Genomic DNA, 13,579 nt, shown 5'->3' with positions numbered 1-13,579 from the left:
TGATTTAAGCAGATATTGAATTAGATACAAATTTATACTTCTCAGAATACACATGAAAATATTTATATCTCCAAATGCTACTATGCTACAAATAGTTAATAAGAATTAAGTTTCCAAATCCTTGCAGAGAGTGACCTGTGACCACAGACCTAGCTGAGGTGGACAAAGCAATGTGATGCAAAGAGACATATGAAGAGGACTATGATAGGGACTGAAGCTTTGACAAAAACTGGGGACACTGGTGCACATAACTTGCTTATTTGGATGATACTCACTGATAATACACTCTTTCGGTAGTACTCTTAAGAACAAACTGCAGGAAAAGAGGGTGTTACATCCATCGAGCCATGGTCAAAATGGGGCTACTAAAATGCTGTCTCTACCCAGTTCCCCCATTGTAAAGGAGAATCCTTAGGTCATGAGTGTCTTTCTTGAGAGGAGGTATTATCATTTGCTTTTCATTTTTTTCTCAATTATATCTAATAAGCCTCTTCCTCCTCTTTTTTAAGTGTTTCATGTTGAATGCTCAAATTGGTCTGTTGTGTACAGAGGAGACAAGAGGGAATAGATAAATGGTATAAATGTTTATTGTTTGTTTTCCACTAGTTCCTTCAGTTCTCAGTCAGGGTCATTTGGAAATGTGGCTTCCAGTGCCCAGAAGACACCATGCTAAATGTCCTACAATATGTATGAGAGCTATGCAGAATGAAGAATTTTCCCACTGAATGTGCTAATAGAGATCTCATTGAAAAGCACTGTACATATAGGTTTGGAGGAGGAAATTTTACTTTGAGTTTACTAGATATATTAGGAAGTAGATTTGCTTAATATCTATAATATATATGACCCTAAGCCAGCCTATACTTTGTGCCTTGGGAGTCCTAGTAAATATAATGTAAATTTTAAAAAATTTGTAATAAACTCTATTGGAGAACACTGTATCTTCTCACTGCTCTCTCGGCCCCACCAAATTACCATAGTAGAAATTATTCAGCAAAAATATTTGCAAAGATTTTTTTATTGCATCTAATCAGAGTTAAAACTCCAAGGAAATGGCTATGTAAGTATTATTTGTAATCATTAAATCATGATCAAAGATGCTTATTTATATAATTTCAAAGCATGTAAACTGTATGTGTTTATATGTTTCTTGCTAAGGAGAGAGATTGATTGACATATATCATGGAAATTTATGTAATCTGACATGCACATCACTCTGAACATTTCAAAAGGAGAGAACAAATTTTTGTGACATCAGTGAAGTGATCCTATGCTTTGCGTACTGAATGTGTATGTGTGTGTTTCCTGTATTATTCAGCTAAGGCAATTTTACCATAAGGTTAAGAATACAGTTCAGGAACCAGACTTTCTGGATTTAAATTCTAGCTCTGCTACTTACGAGTGGAATGACCTTGAACAAGTTATTTAGTGCCTCTATACCTTTGCCTCATCACCTTTAGAGTGTAAATAGTGCCCCTGCAAATGTTAGATATCACAATATTTAGCATTAGGCCTAAAAAATGTATTTTAAATTTTTTGATTGTTTTCAAATTTTAAAAAAGTGACTGTGGTCATGTTGTTTGAATCAGTTTTTCCATCCTCATTGTTAATACAGCTCAAAACAAGAAAGAAACCCCCATAGAGAGAAACTCATTAAGTGCACAATATTATTAATAAAATAGTGCACATCAAAAGGGATATTTGATAGCATTTTGTAGCCTTCTCATAGCCCACATTAGAGAATCACTTTTTAATTTTCCCTTGGCCACCACGGAAATCACAAATACTCTGCCTTGGGATTTATTCCCAATAACATTGCCCTGGCAATGTTGATGTATTATGTTCTTTAGGTGTTAGATCAGTATCTCTTCTTTGTTGACCAGGAAGCCAGAAAACACATAGCAATTAAAAAGATGTACAGTCTAATATATTCTAATTAGAGATGATTACCCACATCTACCAATGGGTATTCACAAATTGCTTACTAACCCTTTCATAAATAGGACTGATTTTTGTATTGTTGCCATTGACTTTGAAAGCTGTACTATAAAAGAAAATGAAGATTAGACACAGAAGTGATTTATTTTGTATTTGCTTTGTTTTCCTTTCCCTTTCTTTTCCTTTTTTTTTTCTGAACAATTACCTGGTTGTTTTCCTTTTAAATTTCTAACCCTCTTTAAAATAAGGATCTGAAACAGTTGTCTTCTTTGGACAATAAGTTTAGTTCACAGAGGATAAAAGAAGAAACAGAGGAAAAAGGTGTCATTAACTAAATTATGACTATCAGTATAGAATTGGTAAATAATGGAAAAAAAGTAAATAAAATGACACTTTTGGGAAAAGTTACTTTGTATTTGTTTTTAAAAATAGGAAAGCCATATTAATGGTCTACTCAGGATTTTATTAATCAGACTAATCATACTTTCTCAACTAGGCAGTTAGAATGTAGCAGAAAGATAAAGGGGGGTTTTAGCAATAGGATGTAAGCATGAGTCAAGACATAGAAATTAAGATATTTTCTTAACAATTTTAACTTTATGTGACCAAATGGAAACCCTTGTCCTTCCTTTCCACGAAGCTTAGTCTTCTCCCAAATGTCATCAGCCACTGTTTCTCAAGCTAGAAATTGAACCTTGATTTTTCTTTTCCCATTCCTCAGACTCAAGGCCTCAGAAAATTTTGTCTCAAAAAAATTTCAAATTTGTTCATTTCTCCTCATTTTCGCACTGAGCACCCTAATGGAAGCAACTGTCCTATGTCATCTAGACAAGTCCTTCAAAAATTCTAATGAGCATACAAATTATTTGAAGATCTTGTTAAAATATACAGTCTACTTTAGTAAGTTGATGTAGGGCCAGAGATTCATCATTTCTTACATGCTTTCAGGTGATTTGATCTTATCATTCCATGATCACCCATTAAATAGCAAGGACTAGATTGCCCACAAGGCCACCTAACTTGTGTTTTATATTCAATCTTATCTTCCTTAAATATATTCTCCACCAAGTAGAGTGATCTTTAGAAAACATAAATAAGATCATGTTACACTCAATAATTTGTAACTGGGATTTTAAATAATGTATGTATACTTAACTAACAATAGAATCTCTAAATTTAGGAACAATAAGTGGCATTTATCCCAAAAAATCTATAGCAGTCATTTAGAAATATCCTTATATGAAGAGGTGCCCAACTGATCTTTCCAATACCTCCATTTATGTTCCAATTCCAGCCTATATAAGAAAAAACCAGAGGTTAACAGGAATTCCTACGAATATAGCTTTTATTCTCCCTTCTGAATGGGAAAGAGTGGGGAATGCTCCATTCTCCGGTAATAAAGGGGAGAGTCAAAAGAATCAGTCACAGAAATTAATATTATAGCAATGTAATATTAGGCCCAAAAGAATCAGTCATAAAAACATCAGAAAGAAAAGCAGGCTTCACCTTCCTAGTTCCATTAGGGCACTGAGAATAAAGAACAGTGAGAAGTTCCTAGGAAAACCTGGTATGTGTCCTCTGGAGTTTGTAGCATTTGATCACTGACTGCTTCTCATCTGGATAAGTCAGAAGGGGAGTAATGTTTCATCTTTCAAGCTGCCATATCAAATTTGGCAGAAAAAGAAGGGTTTGTTTTCCCTTGAACCTGGGAAGGCGGCTGGACTTGGATCTTTTTAAAAACACCTCACCTCTCCTTTTACTCTCCTACCTATCTTTATCCACAGCCTGCTAAGTAAAAGAGTCAGAAGCAGCTCACTAAGAGGAGGTAGTAGATCTAAAGACCAAGGTGAAACAAAACCATGCTGCTGTTTTCTATTGCTGTATAACAAATTAACCATAAACTTACCAGCTAAAAGTGATGCCTGTTCCTTAGCTGACAGTATTGTGGGTGAAAGGTCTACCAAGGAATGTCTTCTCTGGTTGAGGTATCACAAGGCTGAAGTAAAGGTGTAAGCAGGACTGAGTTCTCATCTGGAGACTCTGAGGAAAACAACATTTTCATGTTCAGCTCATTCTTACTGCAAGAATTAATTCCTTTATGGTTTAGGTTTAGGACTGAGGCCCCTGTTTCCATGTTTGCTGTTGACTGGAGGGTTGCTCCTAACTAACTCCTAGAGGTCACTCTGAAGTTGTTTTTCATACCCCCTTCCATTTTCTAGCCATTGATAGCATATTGAATGCTCCCCATGCTTCAAATCTCTGATTTTATCTTAGAAACCAGCTTCTGTTTTTAAAAGGCTCATGTGATTAGGTCAGACTTACACAGATTCTCCCTATCTTAAAGTCTATTGAGTTGGGTCTTAAATTAAATCTGCAAAATCCTTTCATAGCAAGATCTAGATTAATGTTTTAGTGAACAACAACAGACTGGAAATCCTGACGGGCCACTTAGAATTCTGCCTACCACACTATGTTTTTCACCGCAGGACCTCAAAGAGCCTCAAATAGCCTAAGCTCTTCTGGCAGTGAGGTGGAAAGAGGAATCAATGGGTGTGAGAATGAAGTTTTTTATCTCATGTTGTTAATATATGAAAATAAGGCTGCTTTTTCACTCAAGAGAATCAAGCTATTATCAGTAGGCAGAAAAGGAGCTCACACAGAGCATGGAGTGGTGGTTATATATTCAATGGCTTTCCATTGCACCTTGAAAAATATGGCTCTTGATGCTCCAAGTTACTCTCTTCCCATTCTCCTTCTCATTCACTACATTTTTTTTTTTAACTCAGCCTTCCACATGGTTCTCAGAAGAGCCAAGCTTCTGAGACCTCCTGTGATTCCTGTGGATACCTACGACTAAAATGTTAGTTTTCAGACTCAACCCCAGAGCATTCACATGCCAACTTTTAGTATCTCAGTCTAAAAGCTTTTCCTGATCACATTTCCTAATTAGGTGCTCTATTATCTCATTATCTTAATTCCCTTCATAACATGTATTTCAATTTGTAGTTATTTATGTATTTATTGGTCTACTTATTTATTGTCTATCACTGCTAGTTCTCAAGCTCCAGAAGTGCAGGAACCATATCAATCTTGACCTTTCTTATGTCTTGTATGGATCATAATACATAGTATGTACCAATAACTGTGTGTTGAGTAATTAACATTATAGAATTAGAAAATATAGATGTTAATCAAAACAATGGGGAAGTAATGAGATGTCTAAGGAGAACACAAAGTCACAACTCCTGAATTTTGGGCTAAATGTGGTCCTTGTTTTGTTTGAAAAAAGAATGTCTTTTATAAACCTGACAGCAATTATTTTAAATTGAATTTGAATGACCTCTTTACTTTGCCATAAGCCCCACCATCACTCCACATTTTTTATACTTCCTATTCACAGATTTTTTTTTGGTCTTCCTCACAACTCAAAACTTTTCAATGTATAACACTACTTGTACAGTGAGAAGAAAAGAGGGGCCAGTTAAAAATTCAGAAGAATGCCTTTATTCTAAGGCTAGGCAGAAAAGAAAGGTTTTAAAAATACCTGTGCATGGGTCTTACCCATGACCTCCTGAATTCCAACACACATTTTTCTTTAAAAATCACAGAACTAAACTTATAGCACTATATCATTTTATGAGACTTAAAATGCAATACTTCTTTCTATAATGAGTTGAATATACAATTTAGCTCTCCTTCAATGTTACTAATTTTCTTGATAGCAGGATTAAATTTTTTAAATATTTCATGGTTCCTTATATATAATCAGTGCTCAAAAACTGTCTCCTGAACAAAATACAAATATGACTGCTTGTAGTCATGAAGGTATAACTATAAGAAATTTCAAGACTCAGGCAGCTTCATTTAAAGACTATCAAAATTAGATATAGAAATATGAGTACAAGACCTTATTCCTATGCTCATTTTGCAAGTACTTTGGTTCCTTGATTTACAGTTCAAAGATACTGACACTTCCCATAAATTTATGAAGACACTTATATCTTTATATCTTGCACAGATTTCTCTCATCATTATTTTTATATGCCTACCAGTTGAATTTTTATCATAAAAATGTTGCCCTAGAAAGTGTCATATAGTAACTATGGGATACTTTTCTCCCTAACATAGCAATAAATCAATGCTACATGTGTTAAAGCAGAAAATTCATAGTTGTTATATTTTTGTTTTCTTTTTCCATCCTTTTAGTGATTAACCATTTGAAATTAAACTTATGGAAACTGGAAGGGTCTTTGTCTTGATGGCCAAGGCTTCAATTTAGAGAAAAAATTAAAACTCACTGGGTGAAACCAACTAGAAAGTACGGGACTTATGGCCCTTCTCCTTTTTATGCTCCCCTGCTGTGTCAGGATATTTTTATATCACATGGAGGATAAGCTCAGAATTGATTATCTCATCTTGGTTCCACTGATTCTGAAGGAAATTGTGTGCCACACCGAGACATATTCAGCTTCCCTTTCTCCAATACTGAAGTTGTACATAGGATTCAATTTGACCTAATATCCATATCTCCATTATCAGATATTGGAGATATCCATATTTCCAGCCACTTCCTTCTTTTTGAAGGGGGAAGGCAGTCATGGGAAGGAATAAGACATGATTTGATATGCCTTTCAAAAAGTTATCTGTTTTGTCCTTTCAGTCCTACTTAACTTTTCCATTGATACCATTCAGGGTTTTTTGACTGTTTTGCTCTCAACAAATGGCCACCCTCCAACCCTCCATAAATGAACTTCCACTTTCCTTTAATGGTTCTATTTTCTTAGCCAGCTAAATGCAATACAAAGATTCAATGAGTTATACTGCCATTTTTAAAGTGCCCATGAAGGCATACTTATTTCATAGAGAAATCTTTACAATACTTAGTGATCCCTGCATATCTCCCATCTTGTCTCTTTCAAGATAATAGATTGCAACATACTAGGAAAGATTGTATTATTTCCTTCTTGAAGAAAAATGAACATTTTCCCTGTCTGACTTCATCAGTAACTCATCCAATATTAAATAAATAAAAAGTAAACTTTGGACAAAACATTTCCAATATTCTCCAGTTTATGTCAGGTATTCTTGAGAGGATCTTTAATATAGCTTCTTGCTGTAGTTGTCATTTTTTGGTGAGGGTGACAGAAATAGTAGTGTGTGAGTTAATTATTAACCTTATTTGGAGTAAGTGTTTTATCTCAGAGCTCTAAACTAAATATGGGTAGGCCAGTGAAAGTTATCCCATAAATCAGAGTAGTACAACAAGTACCCTGTCAAATTTTATACATGTACATGTGACTTTCATTTGATTGGTTCACTCCTGTGTATGAGAAGACAGCTCAAGGACATGAACAAGATTAACTATAAATTTTCCTTCAAGAATCAATTTTATATTTGAACCAGAGGGGAAGTCATAAACTTTTCAGGTAAGTACACAATTCCAGCACAGATTCAGTGTAAAATGGTTTGCTTGAAACATGTTAGCTTTTGTAGTTAATAAAATATCTACTTGTTATACGTAGAAAATAAACATAAAGTTAATAGTAATCCTACTTTCAGAGTGACAACACAAATAGAGGCATTTGCATTGTGTTTTGTTTTCTAAAACTTTGTGATTTTGGTATTTACATTTTGCTAGTTTGGAGTGGGATAGTTCTTTCTGAATTAGGAACTGACAGCTTAATTATATGTGATTGATATGCTTTCTTTGCAGGAGTCATTGTAGGAATATAAATACCTATCTTTACTTTTATTTGTATTTATTGTACTCAATATAACACAAATGTAGAATGGAGATATTTTGTTTTGCCAAATTCAAGAATGTTCATTGGAAAAATCCTAGCCCAGGCAAAATTCTATTTAGCAAGTATTATATTAGCCTGTTCTGCATTGTGAGGTTAGTTCCCATATGGTATATAGTTCACCTAAAATTGTTATACAGATGTAGATATGACAAACAGTTTTAACACATTCAAACACAACATATTCATAGCCATGTCTCTGTTTAATACTTAATGTAAGTAGCAGAGAAATACTGCCCTTTCCTCCATCTCAACTGAACATCACAATATTATCTGGAAAGATATTCAGTGTTTTAAAGAACTGTATTTTTAAAATCTGTACAATGCTAAATATTTATAAAATGCCACAATCGATAGGCTACTATGACTTTCCCCATCAGTAGCTGAGCCTAATGGGAATAATATTGCCTTTGGAAACAAACTGACCTGTTTTAAATCTTGACCTTGTGACATACTAGACAAGCAATGTTGCCAATATTACTTAATCTATGTGATTTCAAATTGTTCCAGAATAGAATGGTAACTATTCCATTAATACAAACCTTGCAGTTTTTTTATAACACTTAAATGAAGTAACAGTGAGTATCAAGTGTCCAAAGCATGCTCTGTGCATTGTACACACTTAGGCAATAAAGTTTTCATGACTATGTAAATATTTACACTAAATGCTTCTTGATTGCTTCCCTAAGTAGTGCCTGTATTTTTTTTCTCTTAAATCATATCCATTTCCAAGAAAGAAAGAAAAAAAAATGAAGGGAACTAGTTAATGTTAGAATCCTAGTTGACTACAGAAAAAACTTGATGAAAAACATTGAGGGAAAAAGAAAAACACAGGTTCTTTGTGATTCAACCTCAGGAAGGGATAGCTGGTAAAAAGTTAAATCAGTTAGCATTCTTAGTTGTAAGCAACAGAAACCCAGTTAAATCCACTTTAAGCTGAAAAAAAAGAATGTATTGTCTCCTTAACTTACACATCAAAAGGGTAGAGTTGGTTAAAGGAATAGTCAAACAATATTCTTAGGATTCTTTGTGTATTACTCTGCTTTATGTTCTCTATGCTAAGTAATTTTCAAAAGATCTTCCACTGTGGACAAATACACCTTTGCGAGTTTCAAGTTTACATAGATTTTATAACCACAGAAGGAGAGTGTCTCTAGAATGTATTTTTAGTTTGATAGAGTCCCACTTGTATTTTGCCTGTGTCTTTGCTTTTGTTGTCAAATATAAAAAAAAAATTCAAAGACTGAAGTCAAGGAGCATACATACTTTGTGTCCTTCTAGAAGATTTATGGCTTCAGGTCTTATGTTCAAGCCTTCAATCCACTTTGAGTAATTTTTATGTATGGTGTAAGCTAGGGGTCCAGTTTCATTCTTCGGCATGTGGCTCTCAAGTTTTCCCAACATAATCCACTGAAGAGCCTACCCTATCCTTTTGACAAAAAAGGAAAAAAGAAAAATTGACTATATATGCATGGGTTTATTTCTGGGCTTTCTATTCTGTTCCATTGATCTATGTGTCAGTTTTTTATGCCAAATAACACAGTTTTGATTGCTGTACTTTGTAATATATCTTGAAATCAGGAAATGTGATGCCTCCAGCTTTGTTCTTTTTTCTCAAGATTGTTTTAGCTATTCAAGGTGTTTTGTAGTTCTAGGCATTTTATAATTGTTCTAATTTTATGAAAAATGCAATTGGAATTTTGAAAGAGATTGCATTGACTATGTAATTTTTGATAATATAGGCATTTTAACATTATTAATGATTCTAGCCCATGTTCCCAGAACATCTTTCCATTTTTTAGTGTTGACCTCAATTTCTCCTATCAAAAGATTATAGTTTGCAGTGAAAATATATATTATCTGCTTGGTTAAATGTATTCCTAGGTATTATTTTCTTTTTAATGTAACTATAAATGGAATTGTTTTGTAATTTCTTTTTCTGATAGTTTGCTGTTAGTGTATAGAAATACAACTGACTTTGTATATTGATTTTATAACCTAAAATTTACTGAATTTGTTTACTGAATTGTTAGTTCTAACAGTATTTTGACAGAGACTTTAGGGTTTTCTATAAATATCATGTGCAAATGGAGACAGTTTTATATTCTTCTCTTCTGATTTGTATGCCTTTTATTTCTTTTTTCTTGCTTAGTCGCTCTGGCTAGGGCTTCTAGTACACTGCTGAATGTAGGTGGCAAGAATGGACATCCTTATCTTGTTCTTGACCTTAGAGAAAAAATTTCAGCTTTTTACTATTGAGTATGATGTTATCTGTGGGTTATCATATATGGTCCTCTTTATGTTGAGTTTTGTCACTTCTATGACTAGTTTGTTCAGAGGTTTTACATGAGTGGGTATTGAATTTTGTCAAATGCTTTTTGGACATCGAGATGATCATATAATTTTTATTCTTCATTTTGTTAATTTGGTATATCACATTGATTAATTTGTGGATGTTGAACCATCCTTGGATCCCCGAAATAAATCCAGCTTGATCATGGTTTTAACTGATCATTTTAATTGTTGAATTTGATTCGCTAATATTTTCTTAAGGATTATTGCATCTATAGTTTATCAGGATTATTGGCCTATAATTTTCTTTTCCTGAAGTGTTCTTTTCTGTTTTTGTTATCAGAGTAATATTGACCTCATAAAATAAATTTGGAAATATTCCTTCCTCTTCTATTTTTTGAAAGAATTTGAAAGCGATTGGTGTTAATTTTCTTAAAATGCTTGGTAGAACTCACCAGTGAAGCAAAGTGGTTCTGAGATTTTCTTTGTTGGGAAATTTTTCATTACTGATTCAATCTCCTTACTAGTAATGGTTTCTTTCAAATTTTCTATTTCTTTATGATTGCATCTTGATAGATTGTACATTTCTAGGAATTTATTCATTTCTTCTAGGTGGTCCAATTTGTTAGTGTTTAATTGTTCATAGTAGTCTCTTATGATCCTTCATATTTCTGTGCTATCAGTTTTATTGTTTCCTTTTTCATTTTTGATTTTATGCAGGTCCTTCCTTTTCTTCATGAATTTAACTATTTGTCAATTTTGTTTATCTTTTCAAAAAAACAGCTCTGATCTTTGATATTTCCTCCCTACTACTAAATTTGGACTTAGTTTGTTCCTCTTTTCCAGTTATTTGAAGTGTCAAATTAGGTTGCTTATTAAAGAGCTTTCTTTTTTTTTTCATATTGGCATTTTGCTATGAATGGCCCTCTGAGAACTGCTTTTTATGTATCCCATGAGGTCTGCTATGGTATTTCCATTTTCATTTGTTTCAAGATTTTGTTTTTTACTGTCTTGATTTTTTCTTTTACCCAATTAAATAGCATGTTGTTTAATCTCTATGTATTTGTGAACTTTCCAGTTTTCTTCTTGTAATTGATTTCGTTTCATACCGTTATGACTAGAAAAGATAACCAATATGATTTTAATACTCATACTTATTTTTTGTGTCCTTGATATAAATGTTCTATTCTGGAGAATATTCCATGTGCACTTGAGAAGAATGTGTATACTGCTGCTGATGAATGGAATGTTCCGTAAATATCTCTTATGTCCATCTGGTCTAATATAATTTAAGTCTAATGTTTCCATACTCATTTTCTTTCTGGATGACCTTTCCATTATTGGAAATGGGGTATTCATCTGCATACTATTATTCATCATTATCAATTTCCCCATTTAGGAATGTTATTATTTTCCCTTAAGCTATCTTCACTCTTTCTCATTCTTTTTTTCTTTTTTGCTCCTCTCATTGCATGAAAGCCACTAACCTGTCTTCAAGTTTTCTAATCCTCTCATCCACTTCATCTAGTCTGTTTGAACCCCTCTATTGAGTTTTTCAGTTCAGTTTTTGTATTCTTCAACTCTGTGATTTCTGTTTGTTACTTTTCTACAATTGAGATGGAATATACAGAAAAGTAACAAATTCACTTTGTTCATACACTGTTATCTTGACCACAGTGAATACCTTTATGACCATTATTTTGAACTCTTTATCAAGTAAATAACTTGTCTTCATTTCATTAAGATCCTAGTTATTTCCAGTTCATGTCATTACTTACACCCCTTTCAGGAAATAAAGAGAACCAGATTTCATTTCCACCCTTCCTCTAGAATATGGCATTCTTTCTTCTTTTTACTTTCTTGATTCAACTGTTTTATAAATAGGATATTTTTAGTTGACTCTTAAATCTCTTCCAACTGTAAAAACCAATTTAAAAATAGTATTTTCTTATCTATGGGTTAAAATATTAACTTTTTCTTTTCAGAAATCTCTAGGTTTACATAAGACTAAATTTATTTCTTGTGTTCTCATTGTACATTAATTTCATTAAAGTATTTAGAATAAATGTACTGTGTTCTAGAGGTGATTTTTTGTTGTTTGCTTGTTTATTCAAACCGAAAGCTTTGCTATTAATAAAATATAAATGGTCTTATTTTAAATTCTAGTCAAATTCATTGCATCAGTAAAAAATGTTTAACTTGGGAGATGGAAAGTCGACAATGAGATATACTTAGAAATGAATGTATTTACTTCTAATATATACTTATAAAAGAAATAATATCACCCTATTTATCAAATCCACCATCTTCTTGTTTAGTTTATTATTGGAAGTATTATTAATTTAGCACTAGTTATTAGTCAATGCTATCTTTAATTTTGTATCACTATGCTTGTTTTAATGCTATTAATAATAGAAAATATACAGGGTCTCAACTTTTGTTAACTGTGCTAAACACTTTAAGTTCTTACAAAAGTCAACTTGCCATTTTATAGTTGGAAAAATGCATGAAAATAAATTTAAACATCTTATAGGAAGAAACAGAACTGAGAGTGGAAGCCTAGACTCTAACCATTATATTGTTCTGAATTCCTACTATAAATTATATAAATACTTATTATAATATTTGCTGAATATATTTGTGTACATATAGTTCTTTAGAGCTAAAAAAATACACAAGAAATCTAAATTGTGTTTTGAAAAGCTATAAACTATGTATTTATATTAAGTATATATATATATATTTAAATAGTATGAATAGGAATCTGTGGGTGACTAAAATTAATTGCTTGAACAAATTAAGAGTATTCCCCCCATAAAATTAATTTTGCTATAATGATAGGCATAAGGCTAAAAAGCATGACTTGGTTTTTAATATGAAAAATATTTCTATTTTGGTAACAGTATCTAGATTTTAGGATTCACAAAATCATTACATAGGAAAATAAAAACTTATCAACTTAAAAATACCCAGCATTTACTAGGACTTTATTTCCCCCAAAAAAATACATTTCAGCATTCTCTTTAACAGTAACATTTGCATCCATAAACAAGCACTCTAATGAGAACTGATATATCAGAAAAGAACAATCAAGTAAAACCAGTGTCAGCAAAACGTGGAGATCATCATCATAACCTGTCAGCAAGCATATGAAGAGTGTAGATGTCACTGGTTCTTAACAGAGGCATCTACACCACAGGCATCTTTTCACTACTGCTGGCACCTCTGACTTCACATTACAAAGGCAGATGTGTGCTGACCATAGCAAAGGCAAAGGCAAGATAGAACCAGCATGGAATTTTAAAGGGTGAAAATGTTATTAAAGCATTATTGTTTACTGAGCCCCCATCTGCCAGGAAAGCTCAAGTGATTACACACAATATATCTTCCTGGACGTACTCTTTGCTTCTCCTTTCCGTTGTCTAGCCCAAATTATCTTTACCTCAGTAAACTGACTTTCTGTTTACAAAGATAAAATAATCCAGCTGCTGTTTAAAGCAACATACCCTACTTTTGCAAAATGAGGCAAAACTATTTCCATACCATTA

The 13,579-nt window shown here is 32.9% G+C and overlaps 1 long non-coding RNA gene across 1 annotated transcript in view; it reads right to left on the bottom strand.

Annotated features, from left to right (window-relative positions):
• The window catches only part of LOC108390851 (uncharacterized), a 136,987-nt gene that overhangs the window by 82,375 nt on the left and 41,033 nt on the right, over nucleotides 1-13,579 (bottom strand). Inside the window, exon 4 of the long non-coding RNA XR_012130209.1 lies at nucleotides 3,845-3,978. This is a non-coding gene — a long non-coding RNA (uncharacterized lncRNA). The remainder of the gene's footprint in view (nucleotides 1-3,844; nucleotides 3,979-13,579) is intronic.

Source organism: Manis javanica, chromosome 4, assembly GCF_040802235.1.
Source record: "Manis javanica isolate MJ-LG chromosome 4, MJ_LKY, whole genome shotgun sequence".
In the NCBI taxonomy this organism is placed as follows: Eukaryota; Metazoa; Chordata; class Mammalia; order Pholidota; family Manidae; genus Manis; species Manis javanica.
Note: the sequence above shows the minus strand (reverse complement) of the source record. Positions and strands in the feature narration are given on the sequence as shown.